Source organism: Crassostrea angulata, chromosome 2 (assembly GCF_025612915.1).
Source record: "Crassostrea angulata isolate pt1a10 chromosome 2, ASM2561291v2, whole genome shotgun sequence".
NCBI lineage: Eukaryota > Metazoa > Mollusca > Bivalvia > Ostreida > Ostreidae > Magallana > Magallana angulata.
This window is the reverse complement of record NC_069112.1, coordinates 1044327-1061711: the sequence shown is the minus strand read 5'-3', so window position 1 is coordinate 1061711 and position 17385 is coordinate 1044327. Positions and strand designations below refer to the sequence as shown.

Sequence of the window (17385 nt, the reverse complement as noted above, 5' to 3'; positions counted from 1 at the left end):
TAGGCTCAATTTTGCTATTATATAAAAATAATATTGAAATGATTTAATTTCTTTTTCAGATGAAAATGATACATGCTATGTTTCAGACGATAAACATATTCCGCACGAGTTTAAAATTGTTGTAGATGAAGTGAAGAATTACTCAAGATTGGATGCTAAGACAGAAATCTCAGTAGCTGCAGGTATTTATTATGTTTATTTCGAATCTGTTATACTCTTTTTATACTCTTTAAAACAAGAAAGTATTTTTTGTGAATCATTTCTCCTTTTGTATATATTTTTTTAATTGTCTCAATCATTTATTTGCATTTATGTGATAAATATAAAAACATATTTTCATTGCAAGGTTCCTGATTAGGGCACCGCTCTGCAGGCGCCCTATAGTGATTAGTCTGCCCGTCTTTTCCTCCAAGATCACTTGTCCGAAACATATCTTTTTTTCCTTCGACACAATCTGGCTTAAACTTTACATAGAACGAAGTTTTACGGTTTTAAGGTCAATGATTAAGGCCATAGCATAATCAGATTAAAAAAAAAAAAAAAAATCTTTGTCAGGATCATATATTCTCTCCCCTCAGTCCAATCTGGCTTACAAAACACCAAGAGAATGCCCTTGAAGGTCAAGGGTCAAGGTAATATCAGACCACTCAAAAACGTTTCATAGCATGATCTCTTTACATCTAAACATCGACAAAATCAACTCCCGTCAGTTCTTCAGTACTTCGATCACCATGTGCAGCGACCTTAAGCCAAGTTGCAAGGATAGATGTTAAGGTCATAACAGATCTCCAGTTTTCGACAATTAATTATTTCCGATTGGCATAATCTTGCTTAAATTAAACAAAAAAAGGTATTGAGCTTGAGGTAAAGTTCCATGTCTAACAGAAAATTTGTAAGTCATAGGTCAATGTCAAACAAAATCATCTGAAATGTTTTTATTCTATTTTCCATTATTTAAGCGGGTCCTTGGTGATATTCATCATCTCATTGATGTAAAGATAATGAAATATAACTTGTATTGTTTTAGTGCTTGCTTCATCATAGCAGAGTTTAACCAGGCAGTTTCAATAACTATTCAATAATAATGATGGTATGTCAGCATAACCTTACATAGCGAACGAAACACATAACTTTAAAATCTCTAGCTTATCCTTTGTTGTTTACAAAATTAATTTTGCATTGTTACCATTTATGACCACCATTGACACATAATTACATTTCAGGCACACACAATTATCGTGGATTTCGTTAAGTATTATTTCATTTCAGGCACGCCATGTGACAGTTACCGCGTTATTGTGACGTGTTGTTACATTTCAGGCACACCCTGTGACAATTACCGTGGTATTCGTGACATATTATTACATTTCAGGCACACTCTGTGACAATTACCGCAGTGTTATAATATTTCAGGCACACCCCGTGACAACTACGGTTATTGTGACGTATTGTTACAATTCAGGCACACCCTGTGACAATTACCGTGGTATTCGTGACATATTATTACATTTCAGGCACACTCTGTGACAATTACCGCAGTGTTATAATATTTCAGGCACACCCCGTGACAACTACGGTTATTGTGACGCATTATAACATTTCAGGCACACTTTGTGACAATTACCGCGGTTGTTGTGACGTATTATTACATATTAGGCAAGCCCTGTGACAATTACCGTTGTTATTGTGACGTATAAGTACATTACAGGCACACCCTGTGACTATTACTGCGGTTTTTGTGACGTATTGTTTCAATTCAGACACTACCTGTGACAACTACCGCTGTAATTGTGACGTTTTGTTACATTTCAGGCACTCCTTGTGACAATTATCGCGGTTATTGTGACGTATTTCACAGATGTCGTGGTGTCGACAATGACGGGCCCCTAGAAAGATTGAAGAACCTTATTTTTGGAGAAGAGACTCTTTCGTCTATCAAAGACTGGATTATTGTGAGTACATGTTTTCTCATTGAAATCTCCGTATTTTTTTGTTTGTCTTTCTTCAGAATGTTTATCAATATATGATAAATATAAATAAATATAGTTTCATTTTCTTAACATAAGACCTGTTTTTGTCTAACTTTGAGTAACATCAGGGGTGTTGTTTGTTTCAGGATCATTGTGATTGTCTTCTTTTTTAAAAGATATCTAATTTAAGGGGGATGTGCTATATGTCATTTTGTTTTAAAAGTATGCACACAAAAAGAGGAAAATGCCTTTTAATCACTCAAAACAGCTGTCAAACTGGACAGCTACAGACTTATTTTGAAGATTTAAAAATCGGAAAACTATGAAGGGGATCATTATTGTCATATCTACAACCATTTGTTGAGAAAAAGTTTGAATTTTGATCATTTAGGTTGTAACTTTGCCTCAGATAGAGTACCCTAATTTTATCTGTCGGCATGGGATCTATTTTAAGAACATAAAAAATCCAGTTTAAACTTAGAACTCCTGTGTCTGTAGAGTCACATTGACATTATATTTTCATAGAAAAAAAAATAAATGCCAATTAAAAAAAATCCGTTTGGAATTTGAAATGCATCTCCTTACCTGTCCAATATTTGTTTAAGGGGATGTTCTTTAAGAATAAATTGAAGTATATTCCTTGAAGAAATGGGAAAGTAGTCCAAAAAGTGATTGCTTTCAATTAAAAAAAGTATTCATCATATTTAAATGAAAATAAATCTGCAATTTACATCCATAGACAAAGACAAATATATCTTCTGGTTTTTGAGCCCCATTCTAAGAATAGGATTTCTTACTTTGAGACAAAGTTACAACTTAAATAAGCAAGCTTAGACCTTTTTCTGAACAAATGGTTGTACAGAGAACACCAATGAACCCCCTTCATATTTTACAGATTTTCAATCTTTAAAATAAGTCTGTACTTGCGCATTTTGACATTTAAGTGATTAAAATGGCATTTTCTGTTCTTGTATGCATAGTGTTTAAAAAAAATAACATGTAGGACTTTATATTTATTGCTTTTATATCTTTTGGCATCACGTTTGACCAGTTTCGGGCTGCATCAATCCAGATAAAGAAACGCTTACATTCTTAAACTCAAATGTACAAAATGGCCGCACATCCCTCTTAAGATATAACGGACGTGTCTTTATAAAGCATCGGTCTTTATTTTTTCGGAGGGGGGGGGGGGTCATTTAAAAGAAAAATAGATTTATTTTTGGGGCAATGTTAATTATGATATATTGATAATGTCATTAAAATGGGTTGTTTTTTTGCACAGGTGGGATTCGTAATGAATTTAATGGATATGTCTTAAAAAATTTGTTTACAGGGAGTGGGGGGTAACTGCATACATTATTGATGGCCATGGTCATGTACAAGTTTGCTTTGTTTCGTGGTACACTGATGGTGTGTAATGTTGATTATAATGTATAAGTATGTTTAGTTTTCAGATTCACTCGGCTGTGTAATGTTGATTGTCATTGTTAAGTACGTTTTGTTTACAGGTACATTGGTTGGATGTAATATTGATAATCATGGATACGAATGCTTTGTTTACAGGTAAATTGGTCGGATGCAATGTTGATTATCGTGGATAGGAATGCTTTGTTTACAGGTACATTGGTTGGATGCGATGTTGATTATCGTGTGTAAGTATGCTTTGTTTACAGGTACATTGGTTGGATGTGATGTTGATTATCATGTATAAGTATGCTTTGTTTACAGGTAGATTGGTTTGATGCGATGTTGATTATGGTTAGTTTACAGGTACATTGGTTGGATGCGATGTTGATTATGGTTAGTTTACAGGTACATTGGTTGGATGTGATGTTGATAATCATTTATAAGTATGCTTTGTTAACAGGTACATTGGTTTGATGCGATGTTGATTATGGTTAGTTTACAGGTACATTGGTTGGATGTGATGTTGATTATCATTTATAAGTATGCTTTGTTAACAGGTACATTGGTTTGGTGCGAGGTTGATTATGCTTAGTTTACAGGTAAATTGGTTGGATGCGATGTTGATTATCGTGTGTAAGTATGCTTTGTTTACAGGTACATTGGTTTGATGCGATTTTGATTATGGTTAGTTTACAGGTACATTGGTTGGATGTGATGTTGATTATCATGTATAAGTATGCTTTGTTTACAGGTAGATTGGTTTGATGCGATGTTGATTATGGTTAGTTTACAGGTACATTGGTTTGATGCGATGTTGATTATGGTTAGTTTACAGGTACATTGGTTGGATGTGATGTTGATAATCATGTATAAGTATGCTTTGTTTACAGGTACATTGGTTTGATGCGATGTTGATTATGGTTAGTTTACAGGTACATTGGTTGGATGTGATGTAGATTATCATTTATAAGTATGCTTTGTTAACAGGTACATTGGTTTGGTGCGAGGTTGATTATGCTTAGTTTACAGGTACATTGGTTGGATGCGATGTTGATTATCGTGTGTAAGTATGCTTTGTTTACAGGTACATTGGTTGGATGTGATGTTGATTATCATTTATAAGTATGCTTTGTTAACAGGTACATTAGTTTGATGCGTATTGATTATCATATATAAGTATGCTTTTTTACAGATACACTGGTGGGGTGTAATGCTGATAGCCGTGGGAGCGGTGATTGTAATGGGTGTTGTCACAATTTGTGTTAAAAGGCCTGGAAATTCCCTCGTTTATAAACTGAACTTTGAAAAGATAAAGAGGCAGAACCGTGAAAATAACTTTATTTACAGTGTAAAGAAAACATATAAAGCTAATGCATACAACCCTCTCTAAACACACACACACACACTCAATTCACACACGCAAATAACTGAAAAATCACACAACGCATTCACACAAATAATATTAACAAAACATAACTAACCCCCTAAATACCCCCCAACATATATAAACAGAATAAATAACCCGACTTTGGCTGGTGTCACTTATGAATACTAAGTCCGGACAATGCTTTTGAGAAGTTGTATTTTTAATAAATAATTTCACCCGCAGCAGGTACGTGCATAGTTGAGACCACAATTCATGTTCATCATTGGTGGTAAGGATACTTCACACGTTCATGTATATCGCATAAACTGGTATACGTGCGTAGACACACTGTCATGTAAACCAAACCTTTCGTCACGGATGTTACTGGACCATATCACTAGCTCATATAGTGCCCGTGCGTCCGCGTGTGTCACATGTCCCACGTTGACTATGGGTCCACTATGGTTAGCTTGTCGTTGTCCTGCACCCACGGATGATACCGTCATGTATATAACCAACCACACCCACTCAGCTAGTCACCTAAAATTCAATTCATTGTCGGGTCCTCAGTGAAAATTACACTACACTGTTCAAAACACACATTATATTCAACCGTCGGGCTACCATATTTTAAATTCTTATACAAACGAACAAAAATGTCATAAAACACTTAGCAAAGGACAATATAGATATATAGACAATATAGATACTTAAGTATGCGCATTCTAAATTGAAATGATAATGAAAAATACTTCTCACTTACTGCTGTTCTTTCTCAACACGGTTTATCGTACTTTCACCACACAGGAATTCTACTCAAACACTCCACACAGGATTAGACATAGGCCACACAGGTCCTAAGACATATTGTCAGGTCCTAAGACATATTGTCAAACTCCACGAAGGTTCATACAGAAGGACACACCTTCTCTCATCAACGACCTGGCCGGAACTACTAGTAACTCATGCACGAAAACCGGTCTAACAAACAATGACTAGCTGACCGTGGCACTCTATGGAGCGCCGTTACTCACAAAAATTAATAGACTAATAAAACTTTAATTGAACATATATATAAAATTGTGACATACCTCCCATTTCAAGTTTCAATATTGGGAAACCATATTTTGACCAAAAATACACAAACAGGCTACCTCACGTGACGACTCAAAAAATCAGCACCTACATTGTCAATACCTTTGATAGCATGTATCGTGAAATTGTATGACTGCAAAAATATTGCCCAACGCATCAACCTTCCATTTGAAATCTTTGATCTATTGAGATACACCAAAGGTTGATGATCAGTTTCGAGAACAAAAGTTCTACCGTACAGATATGCTTGGAATTTTTTCACTGCCCATACTATAGCCAAACATTCTTTCTCAATGACTGAATAACCTCTTGCTCTTTCATTCAACTTGCGACTTGCATACGCAATTGGGAACTTTCGCTCATGCTCTTGCAACAAAACTGCACCTATACCATACTCTGACGCATCAGTTCTCAAATAGAAATCTCTCTGGAAATCGGGCAATCTCAGAATAGGAGCATACAAAAGCAAAGATTTCAACAAACTAAAAGCTTTTTCATGATGATCTTGCCAATTTATTTTGTTTGGGACACCTTTTTTCGTTAAATCTGTCAAAGGACAGGCAACAGATGCAAAATTGGGCACAAATTTACGATAGTAACCGATGAGTCCTAGAAACGATCGTACCTGTTTCTTGGTCTCTGGGCGAGGAGCATTCTTAATTGCTTCAAGTTTGTCATTGTTTGGACACAAAACACCATTTCCAATGGAATGACCTAAAAAATCAAGGGAGTTAAAACCTACAAAACATTTTGATGGTTTTGCACTCAACTTTCCTGATCTAAGTCTTTCTAACAGACCCCTCAATGCAATGATATGATCATCCCAAGATTCAGTGTGAACCAAGATATCATCAATAAAGCTATCTGTGTTTTTCAAACCCTTTAACAAAACCCGCATCATACGATTAAAAGTAGCTGCTGCATTCGATAAACCGAACGGCATCACTGTGAATCTAAACAAACCGTCAGGTGTAACAAATGAAGTGAGATCTTTGTCTTCGTCTCGCATGGGGATTTGCCAGTAGCCTTTGCAAAGGTCTACTTTCGTGAAAAATTTACTTTTACCGATCTTAGCAAAAATTTCTTCCGGGTCGGGCATTGGTTCGGCGTCAAATACCGTCACTTTATTAAGCTTTCTGAAATCAATGCATATTCTTTTCGAGCCATCTGACTTTTTTGCCACGACAATAGAACTCGCGTATGGAGATTCTGAAGATTCTATAATACCCATTTCAATCATTTTCTTTATTTCGTCTCGAACCGCGTCGCGCAGAGCAAACGGAATTTGATACGGCTTGTTTCGGATCGGATCTGTTGTTGTCAAGTGAATCTTATGCTGAGCAAGATTTGTACGATTAGGAATATCAGATAGAACATCCTGAAAGTCTAGAAGGAGTCTACGAACTTCGTCTTTCTGCGGATCTGATAGATCGTTGTCAATGTTCACATCTTGATATGTTTCTGTGGCTATTGATGGAGGAGATTCCAGCGGGAAATCACTTTCAAAATTCTCACTCTCCGTAGTTTCTTCCTCAATGACAGCACACGAGCTGATGATTGTAGGAGGATCTCTTTCCATGTATCTCTTCAAAAGGTTGGCGTGGAAAGTCTTTGTTTTGCCCTGTACATCTACCCTGTAATCGGATATACCAACCTTTCCAACAACAGTAAACGGACCTTTCCACTGCATGAGTAGTTTATTGTTATCTGTAGGGAGAAGGATCAACACTTTGTCCAACAAATTGAATGATCGACGCTTTGTTTTCCGGTCATAGTATTTCTTGTAGCGTTGACTCGATTTCTGTAAATTTTCTTTTGCTAAGTCACATGTTTCTGCAATGCGCTCTTTCAAGTCTATAACATATTGGTAAGTACTTTTGACTTCCGGATCTTTCAGTTCACTAGTCCACATTTCACGCAAAATTGACATTGGTCCACGTACAGTTCGACCATATAACTCGAAGGGAGAAAAACCCATACTTTCCTGCGGAACTTCCCTATAAGCAAAAAGTAAAGGAGCAATGTACCTGTCCCAGTCTTTGGGTCTCTCAGCAGCCATGCGTCTTAACATTTGTTTGAGTGTTCCGTTAAATTTCTCAACCAGACCATTGCAAGCTGGATGGTAAGGTGTTGTTGTAAGTTGAGCAAGTGATAGCAAACGACCTACCTCTTTCATAAGATTTGATGTGAACTGGGTTCCCATATCTGATAGTATTTCTTTAGGAATACCTAATCTGGTGAAAAATTCAAACAGAGCTTCAGCAACACGTTCTGTCTCGATACCTTTAAGTGCAGTTGCCTCTGGATATCGTGTACTGTAATCTACCATGGTAAGAATATACCTATTACCACGATCTGTTGCTGGGAATATAGGACCAACTAAGTCAACAGCAACTCGCTCAAATGGAGTATCAATGAGAGGCATTGACTCTAATGGAATTGGAGTTACCTTACCTTTTGGCAAAGTTCGTTGGCAAACGTCACATGACCTACAGAATCTACTTACATCTCCTTGTACCCCTGGCCAGTAAAAGTTTGACAATACCCTATCAGTCGTTTTTTTAATGCCTAAGTGACCAGCTAGAACACAATCATGTGCAATTTTCATAACAGTAATACGGTGCGGCAAAGGAACTAACAACTGTTTGAAGATTTTGTTGTTACTCACCTTTGGAGACTGAAAGTATCTGAAGAGCAAATCATCCTCCATGACAAACCATGACACATTTTGTTGTCCTGTAAATTTCCGAGTACCAGAATTTGCATACTCACGATATCTTTCCAACGTGATGTCATTCCTTTGGGCAGTTCTCATCTCATCAACTGTAACAAAACAGCCAGAAATACTTGGTACCTTAAGTGTCTTGAATTTCTCCTTTTCTTGCTTTGCTTGGCCTCTAGTTTGCACAGCTAAACCCTCGACATTTACCTCATCACTCTTGGTTTTCCATTGTTTTCCCCAGTCCGTATCAGGATTTGACGGGTCTCTTGCGCCATCAATGTTGCCTATAATGAGGTCATACACTGGATTAGTCATACATAGAGCTTTGACCTTACCTGACAAAAATGGCGTCTGGATACTGATAATTGCCTCGGGAACTTTTCTGACAGTACCGTCTATCAGAACACATTCGATAGATCTGCCTGTAAACTGTTCTTGTGAAACATGCTCACTTTTAACTACCACACCGCTGCAACCACTATCACGCAATACTTCAACGGTTCTTGAATTCACATATCCCTCTAATACAGGCATTTTGTGACAAATACGACATGCACCTCCTATAACAGGTAAAATATGCCCACAGCGTAACGTCACTTCATTGTTTTGCATGCAACACTCTTTCAGCTTTTCTGAAAGAATGCACAAAGAACCAACATGATTACCTGTGTTGTATCTTGGATTCCCCTGAAAATTGTCTTTGGTAGTATCAGCCGTTGTTCTCTGAGACCTGTATGAATCACTAGGATTAGAGGAAGTCATTAACATAGCACCTTTGTGAGTACGATTTCCCTGATTAAATCTATTAAAACAGTTCTTTGCTATATGACCTACAAGTCCACACTTATAACATTTTCTATTATTCCTACCCGGACCCATGCCAGAATTTCGTTGATTTCCAGTAGGTTGCTTCGCATCTTCTGGTATGTAAGACGGACGCTGATTTGTGCGGTCATAAGTAAATGAAGAGCTACCGTGCGCCTCGATAAATTGTTCGGCAAGCCGCGTCATTTCTTTGACATTTACCGGATGACGTTCGCGTATGAATGTAGATAGAGACTTACTGCAACTCGCAATGAATTGTTCGCGTAACAAAAGATCTCTTAAACCTTCATAAGTAGGCGGAGATTTAGCTAATTCCATCCATCTAGTCAAATAGTTTTCCAAACGCGCTAGGAATTGCGGGGGATTCTCACCTTTATCTGGTTTACTACTTCTGAATTTATCATGGAAACCTTCTTCAGACAATCTAAACCTCTGCAACAGAGAAAACTTGAGCTTATCATAATCTAATGCATCAGCTGGTGACAATCGAGAGTACACTTCGAGAGAAGTACCTGTGAGTAGTGCACTGAGATTTATTGACCAAGTATCCCTACTCCATTTAGCATTTTCAGCGAACCTCTCAAACCTTTGCAGATAAGCATCAATACAATCCTTTTGATCACTAAAAGGAGGGAGTTTTGGTAACTTTGCCTGATTTTGAACAACACCTGACTCTACTGGAGCCCCCTGCTTTGAACGAAGCTCTAATTTGAAAGCATCGGCCTTTATTTTTTCTAACTGAATCTGTCTATCTAACAAGGCCAACTGACTCTCTGACTCTTTCATAGCAATTTCCAAACTCAACTCTTTCTCTACTTTCTTTGCTTCCTGTTCTCTTTCTATCATTCTCAAGCTTAGTTCTTTTTCTACTCTCTTAGCATCTCTCTCTGCCGCTCTCTCCTCTCTTTGTAATCTGTCTTCATCAGATTTTCTCTGAGCTTTCTCTTTTTCCCTAGCGTACTCAAGCAACTGTTCACCTTTCAAATTCAGTTTCTTTCCAATCTCTACCAACTTTTCTAATTCTTCCTCCATTTCAAAGCTCAGTTTGATCAACGTAAGGATTTAAAAAAAAAATTCCAGATCCCGGACGAGCCCCCAATGTCACAATTTGTGTTAAAAGGCCTGGAAATTCCCTCGTTTATAAACTGAACTTTGAAAAGATAAAGAGGCAGAACCGTGAAAATAACTTTATTTACAGTGTAAAGAAAACATATAAAGCTAATGCATACAACCCTCTCTAAACACACACACACACACTCAATTCACACACGCAAATAACTGAAAAATCACACAACGCATTCACACAAATAATATTAACAAAACATAACTAACCCCCTAAATACCCCCCAACATATATAAACAGAATAAATAACCCGACTTTGGCTGGTGTCACTTATGAATACTAAGTCCGGACAATGCTTTTGAGAAGTTGTATTTTTAATAAATAATTTCACCCGCAGCAGGTACGTGCATAGTTGAGACCACAATTCATGTTCATCATTGGTGGTAAGGATACTTCACACGTTCATGTATATCGCATAAACTGGTATACGTGCGTAGACACACTGTCATGTAAACCAAACCTTTCGTCACGGATGTTACTGGACCATATCACTAGCTCATATAGTGCCCGTGCGTCCGCGTGTGTCACATGTCCCACGTTGACTATGGGTTCACTATGGATAGCTTGTCGTTGTCCTGCACCCACGGATGATACCGTCATGTATATAACCAACCACACCCACTCAGCTAGTCACCTAAAATTCAATTCATTGTCGGGTCCTCAGTGAAAATTACACTACACTGTTCAAAACACACATTATATTCAACCGTCGGGCTACCATATTTTAAATTCTTATACAAACGAACAAAAATGTCATAAAACACTTAGCAAAGGACAATATAGATATATAGACAATATAGATACTTAAGTATGCGCATTCTAAATTGAAATGATAATGAAAAATACTTCTCACTTACTGCTGTTCTTTCTCAACACGGTTTATCGTACTTTCACCACACGGGAATTCTACTCAAACACTCCACACAGGATTAGACATAGGCCACACAGGTCCTAAGACATATTGTCAGGTCCTAAGACATATTGTCAAACTCCACGAAGGTTCATACAGAAGGACACACCTTCTCTCATCAACGACCTGGCCGGAACTACTAGTAACTCATGCACGAAAACCGGTCTAACAAACAATGACTAGCTGACCGTGGCACTCTATGGAGCGCCGTTACTCACAAAAATTAATAGACTAATAAAACTTTAATTGAACATATATATAAAATTGTGACAGGTGTCTTCATCAAAGTCTGCTCTGTAAACACTCCTAGTGAAAACCCCAAACACAAAAAGATCAGAAAACAGGTGCGTGATTAACAAATAAATAAAACGGAACATTCTATAGAATAGTCAGCTGTATAATTATACATCAGAAATCAGGTGCGTGATTAACAAATCAATAAAACGGAACATTCTATAGAAAAGTCAGCTGTATAGTTATACATCAGAAATCAGGTGCGTGATTAACAAATCAACAAATCAGAACATTCTATAAAGTAGTCAGTTGTTTAGTTATACATCAGTAAAAAGGTGCGTGATTAACAAATCAATAACAAGGGAAATTCTATAGAATAGTCAGCTGTATAGTTATACATCAGAAATCAGGTGCGTGATTATATAAGGATTTAAACGATTTAAACAGAGGAGTGCTCTGACGATGGAGGGTACGTGTACTTTTTCAAATCAACGAAAGAATTAATATATACATGTACAGAGAACATTATTCTTTTAAACTGATACAATAGATGCATGATATATATATGATCTGTTAAAGTGTAAATAAGTAAAACAACCCGCTAAAGATCGTGTAGTTATTTTGAGATGTGTATGTTGAGAATGGTCAAAGAACAAACAAATCGATTAAAGCCTTGAAACTGAATAAGTGGTTCAACATAATTCTAATTTTCAAAATATCATTAACTGAATATCTTTAATTTACAGAATGATAAAAAGAGAGGGCCCGTGAAGAACCCTGGACCCTATTACATCACTGGTAAAAATAATCTCCGCGAGGGAAAAGACAGACCACGTGACCACAGAAACACAAGAAATGTCGAAATGGGCAATATATGACTCAAATATCACGTGACACTGTTACGTTATATCGTGCCAAATGTAATATGATCAAAAATTATTTTAACTTTTTATAGAGAACTCTTAAAGAGATTTTTAAAATAACAACAGAAATATCAATTTCTTTGTACAACGAAATAAAAATTTTAACATAGTTTTGAAAATATGTACGTTAAGATTGGAATTTTAAACAAGAAGTTTGTGTTCGACATTTTCGGATTAGTTGCTTTGAAATCATTACATTTACGTCAAATCTGTAGAACATTAATTGTATGTCGTATCGTTTACATTTACGACAAATGTGTAGGTCATTATTGTATGTGGTAAAGAGATTATAGCTACTACATGTTGTACAAAGTATTACACTTACGAAGAATCTGTAGAATATTAGTTATACATGTATGTTATAACGTTAACATTTACGACAAATCTGTAGATCATTGATTGTCTTTTCTTTATTTTTGTAAACTCAAAGATTATCTGATGTAAGCTTATGAATTCATTGACAAATGAGATTGATTAATTATGTTTATTTAGTCAACTATTTTTACGGTTTCTTTCATGACCAGAATAAAACACTGCTTTGATGACGAGTCCCGCCTGTCCACCTACTCTATCATTCCCGTTCATCATTTATGTTCACGTAGGCAAAAAGACAAGTTTCCTATGTCTATAATTATCATTTTACATGAAAATTAGTTACGAACTAAAATCATACCGTAAGAAACATTGATGTGTGTTGTTATACATAATCATTGCTTAATGATATGCTGTTTTAAATGAATGTTCAGTTCTTTAGATTTATCAAACACTTGTTGTTTTCATGTCCTCTATGTGGTCATTTTCTGTGTCCAATTGTCTATTGTAATTTTAATGTGGAATAAATCATTGATGGTTTTGAGTTTTACAATCCTTTTGATTTGATATTCCACAAACGTTTAAACGTTTTATTTTGAATTCTTTTCTGTAAGGAAAACAAAAATCACAAAGAATAAATCGGTTTTTTTTAATACAACACTCTACCTTTTTATACCGTGATCAATGATGTGTCGCATGAAATTAATTAAATCGTGCTCTACTAACAATTACTAAGCACTGCTTGCACTGTAAAGCAAGAATAAGAAGCTTCTCAAAGCTTATCAAAGATAACCAATTCTTTTCATTCACCGAAATAAACGCAAAGATATTGTAAATTAGTTAATATACTATTGTATGCCTTTAGGACGGCGGACCCAATTTATTTCTTAATAGTGAACATTTTCTATGAGTTAGAGTTACTAAAAAATAAATCAAAATGATTAAAAATAATAACACAAAAATTGAGTTCGATTTTGAGGAGGAACCATTTCAATAGATAGTTGTATTGCTTCTCCCTTCCAATCGATCATAATGGGGAAAGTGTTGTTGTGTATGTAAAAAATGATTTTTGATCAAATCTGCAATATATTTTTTTTATTCAAATATGATGTTTATGATGATTATGAAACAGTATCAATTAAGACGATGGTCATATCATGTTTATACGGGAGCACAAGCTAGAGTGTGGTATGTCGTTATTTTATTTCAAATCTTCATGAGGGGTAACACTGAGAAAAGTTATGTACATCCTTTCAAGGTTGCTTTATGAAATAAAAACAATAAAACAATAGAAGTAAGTTAAACATTTTTAAAATAATGAAATATTTCAGAATTTAAGCACAGAAATTGTTTCACTTTAATTTTGATACTAGTTTTCTATTGTGATAACATACAGAATAATATTCAATATTTTTTTTCAAACATATGATTTTTTGTTAACAAATTTATAATTCATATCATTCAACCAAATAAGAATTTTCACATTCAGTTTGACCACTATTTTTTGGTCGGCGGTGTTAAGTACTTCGATTGAGTACATGTAGCTGGACAATGAGAAGGTGCAGATGACGACAGAGAACACACGGCGGGTGTGACCGGTCAGATGAGGATGCTCACTCGTAAATGGCACCCGATCCTACCTTTATCTTTTAGAGGTCCGTGTTGCTCTTCTTTGAATTTGTATTTCGTTTAATGGATTTTTGAGATAGTTGACGGTTTGTTGTTGTCATTTTTTTTTTCGTCAAGCAACCCCCCCCCCTCGAAAAATAAACCAGACGACGTGTAAGTCAAACGAAAAACATATTTTTTTTCTGAATATTGATTACATATTCACGTTGTAATGCTTAGGGCTACATGACTGTAACGGTGTTAATAATTAGGAGAGGTTTGTCGTCGATCTCATTAATTATATATGCCAATCTGTGAATGACTTATGAAATGTAGAGCAGGGAGGTAACAGTATACGCCGTATTCTTAATCAAGATGTTTTCAGAGACGTATTATGATGATCATACCTCTATCGGGAAAAATAAATTGAGTTACTTGTTGAAACAAGTCCATATAAAGTATATAGATGTAACAAAATATTCTGAGATAATCTGCTCGATCCTAAATACAATTAATATGTTCTTTTTGAGGATCAGCAATAGAAAGCTGGTTATTTCAAAATCTAAAGAGGACAGCCCTGGAAGATGATATATTAGTAATGTTTGATGTTTCTACACATGCTAATATCAAGTGTCTACCAACACGTACGTCTGAATCATCTTGATTTTGCTTGTTCTTTACTGCAAAATAAACTTAAAATGTGAAATGTGACGATAACGAACAGTGTTTTAAATCAAAAATACAAAGAATAAATACAAGACAGTAACAGAGCGAATACGGACCTCTACAGTAATTGGAGGTAGGACCAGGTGCCTAGGAGGAGTTAGCATCCTCTGTTGGCCACTCACACCCAATAATTAGAGGTAGGATCAGGTGCCTAGCAGGAGTTAGCATCCTCTGTTGGCCACTCACACCCAATAATTGGAGGTAGGATCAGGTGCCTAGGAGGAGTTAGCATCCTCTGTTGGCCACTCACACCCAATAATTGGAGGTAGGATCAGGTGCCTAGGAGGAGTTAGCATCCTCTGTTGGCCACTCACACCCAATAATTGGAGGTAGGATCAGGTGCCTAGCAGGAGTTAGCATCCTCTGTTGGCCACTCACACCCAATAATTGGAGGTAGGATCAGGTGCCTAGGAGGAGTTAGCATCCTCTGTTGGCCACTCACACCCAATAATTGGAGGTAATATCAGGTGCCTAGGAGGAGTTAGCATCCTCTGTTGGCCACTCACACCCAATAATTGGAGGTAGGATCAGGTGCCTAGGAGGAGTTAGCATCCTCTGTTGGCCACTCACACCCAATAATTGGAGGTAGGATCAGGTGCCTAGCAGGAGTTAGCATCCTCTGTTGGCCACTCACACCCAATAATTGGAGGTAGGATCAGGTGCCTAGGAGGAGTTAGCATCCTCTGTTGGCCACTCACACCCAATAATTGGAGGTAGGATCAGGTGCTTAGGAGGAGTTAGCATCCTCTGTTGGCCACTCACACCCAATAATTGGAGGTAGGATCAGGTGCCTATGAGGAGTTAGCATCCTCGGTTGGCCACTCACACCCACCGTGTGCTTTTTGTCGTAATCAGGAGGAAAATTCTGTAGACATTTCGGTGATTGATATTGGCCAAACAATAAGTATGAAAAAAGTCAGCGCGCGACCCAGTGGAAGATTGTATTTGCTGAGAGCCTAATGTCATTACTATTAAGGAACAGCTATGTATTCTATATTCATTGTAATGATCATCATCATCATCATCATCATCATCATCATCATCTAATACCAGGACCAACTAATTATGGTCTTGCGTTTTTGTTGAGCTTGACTTTTTCAAGAAACTATTTTCAATTTTGATATTATAGATACCACGTATGGAAATTAAGTAAACGTGTCGAACTAGTTAAGAAACTTCAACCGTGCAATATCTGAGGCGACTGGGTAAAAATCGACCTAAACCTAAACCCTGTCTTAAAGATTTGTTACTTGTTTAAAGGAGGGCTTGATTTGATTTTAAAAAATGACGACCATTGTTAAAAAATTAAATGCTTTCTTTACTAAAAAATTAACAATATGTAAAAATAATTGCATAATGCCTGCTAAACTGACTTATAGAATATGTCTGTATAGTATCATGATGTAGACATATTAAGACTGTTCTAGTTTAAAAATTGTATTTAGTTTTATTTCGAATTTTTTCTATTGGTAAGCTAATAAACAATCTAATGGTGAGTGACTGAATAAACAAATAAATGAGACTCTTTACATATTCTCGTCTGTGAAAATAAATGTTGTTCAAAATAGGAACTCTTGATAACTTCGAAATGTTATACCTATCATAGATATGAACTGATAACAAAACATCTGAAAACCTAGCTCAAAAAAATCTGCATGAATTAAATTTTCATTTGGTTTTTCAATTGCTGTACCTCTTTATTAGTTCTACATGACATTGTTTGACCAATCTTACGCGGCTATTTAAAGATGAGTTGAAAGAATCTTACATTTTAAACTAAAACTTAACGAGGATGGGGGTGGCTGCCATTTTAAAGCGTTTTTATCTCTATACAAAACATTTTTTTTACTATAATGTTCTATATCTCTTACATTGTACTGAACTTGTCTTTTGAAAGAAATGGATATGATGGTAATGAAATATTATTTAAAGAGTCAATTAATGGTAAACCAATGGTTACAAGATGCAAAAAATAATTTCAACTGTTTTTCAGCATTTTCTAACTTTTCAAAGGGAGGTAACTTGTAAAACCCTAAATATTTTGTTCTTTTATATTCCTTTTATTTCTTTTTTTTTAATTTCACCAGCAATTTTTTTTAGATGCTCAATATTTATAACACTTGTATTGATTATTATTATGTTAAAATTTGGAAATATTCTTGTG

The 17385-nt window shown here is 36.0% G+C and overlaps 1 protein-coding gene across 2 annotated transcripts in view; it reads left to right on the top strand.

Moving 5' to 3' along the window:
* The window catches only part of LOC128171377 (uncharacterized), a 253998-nt gene that overhangs the window by 87543 nt on the left and 149070 nt on the right, over positions 1-17385 (top strand). The window lies entirely within an intron of this gene.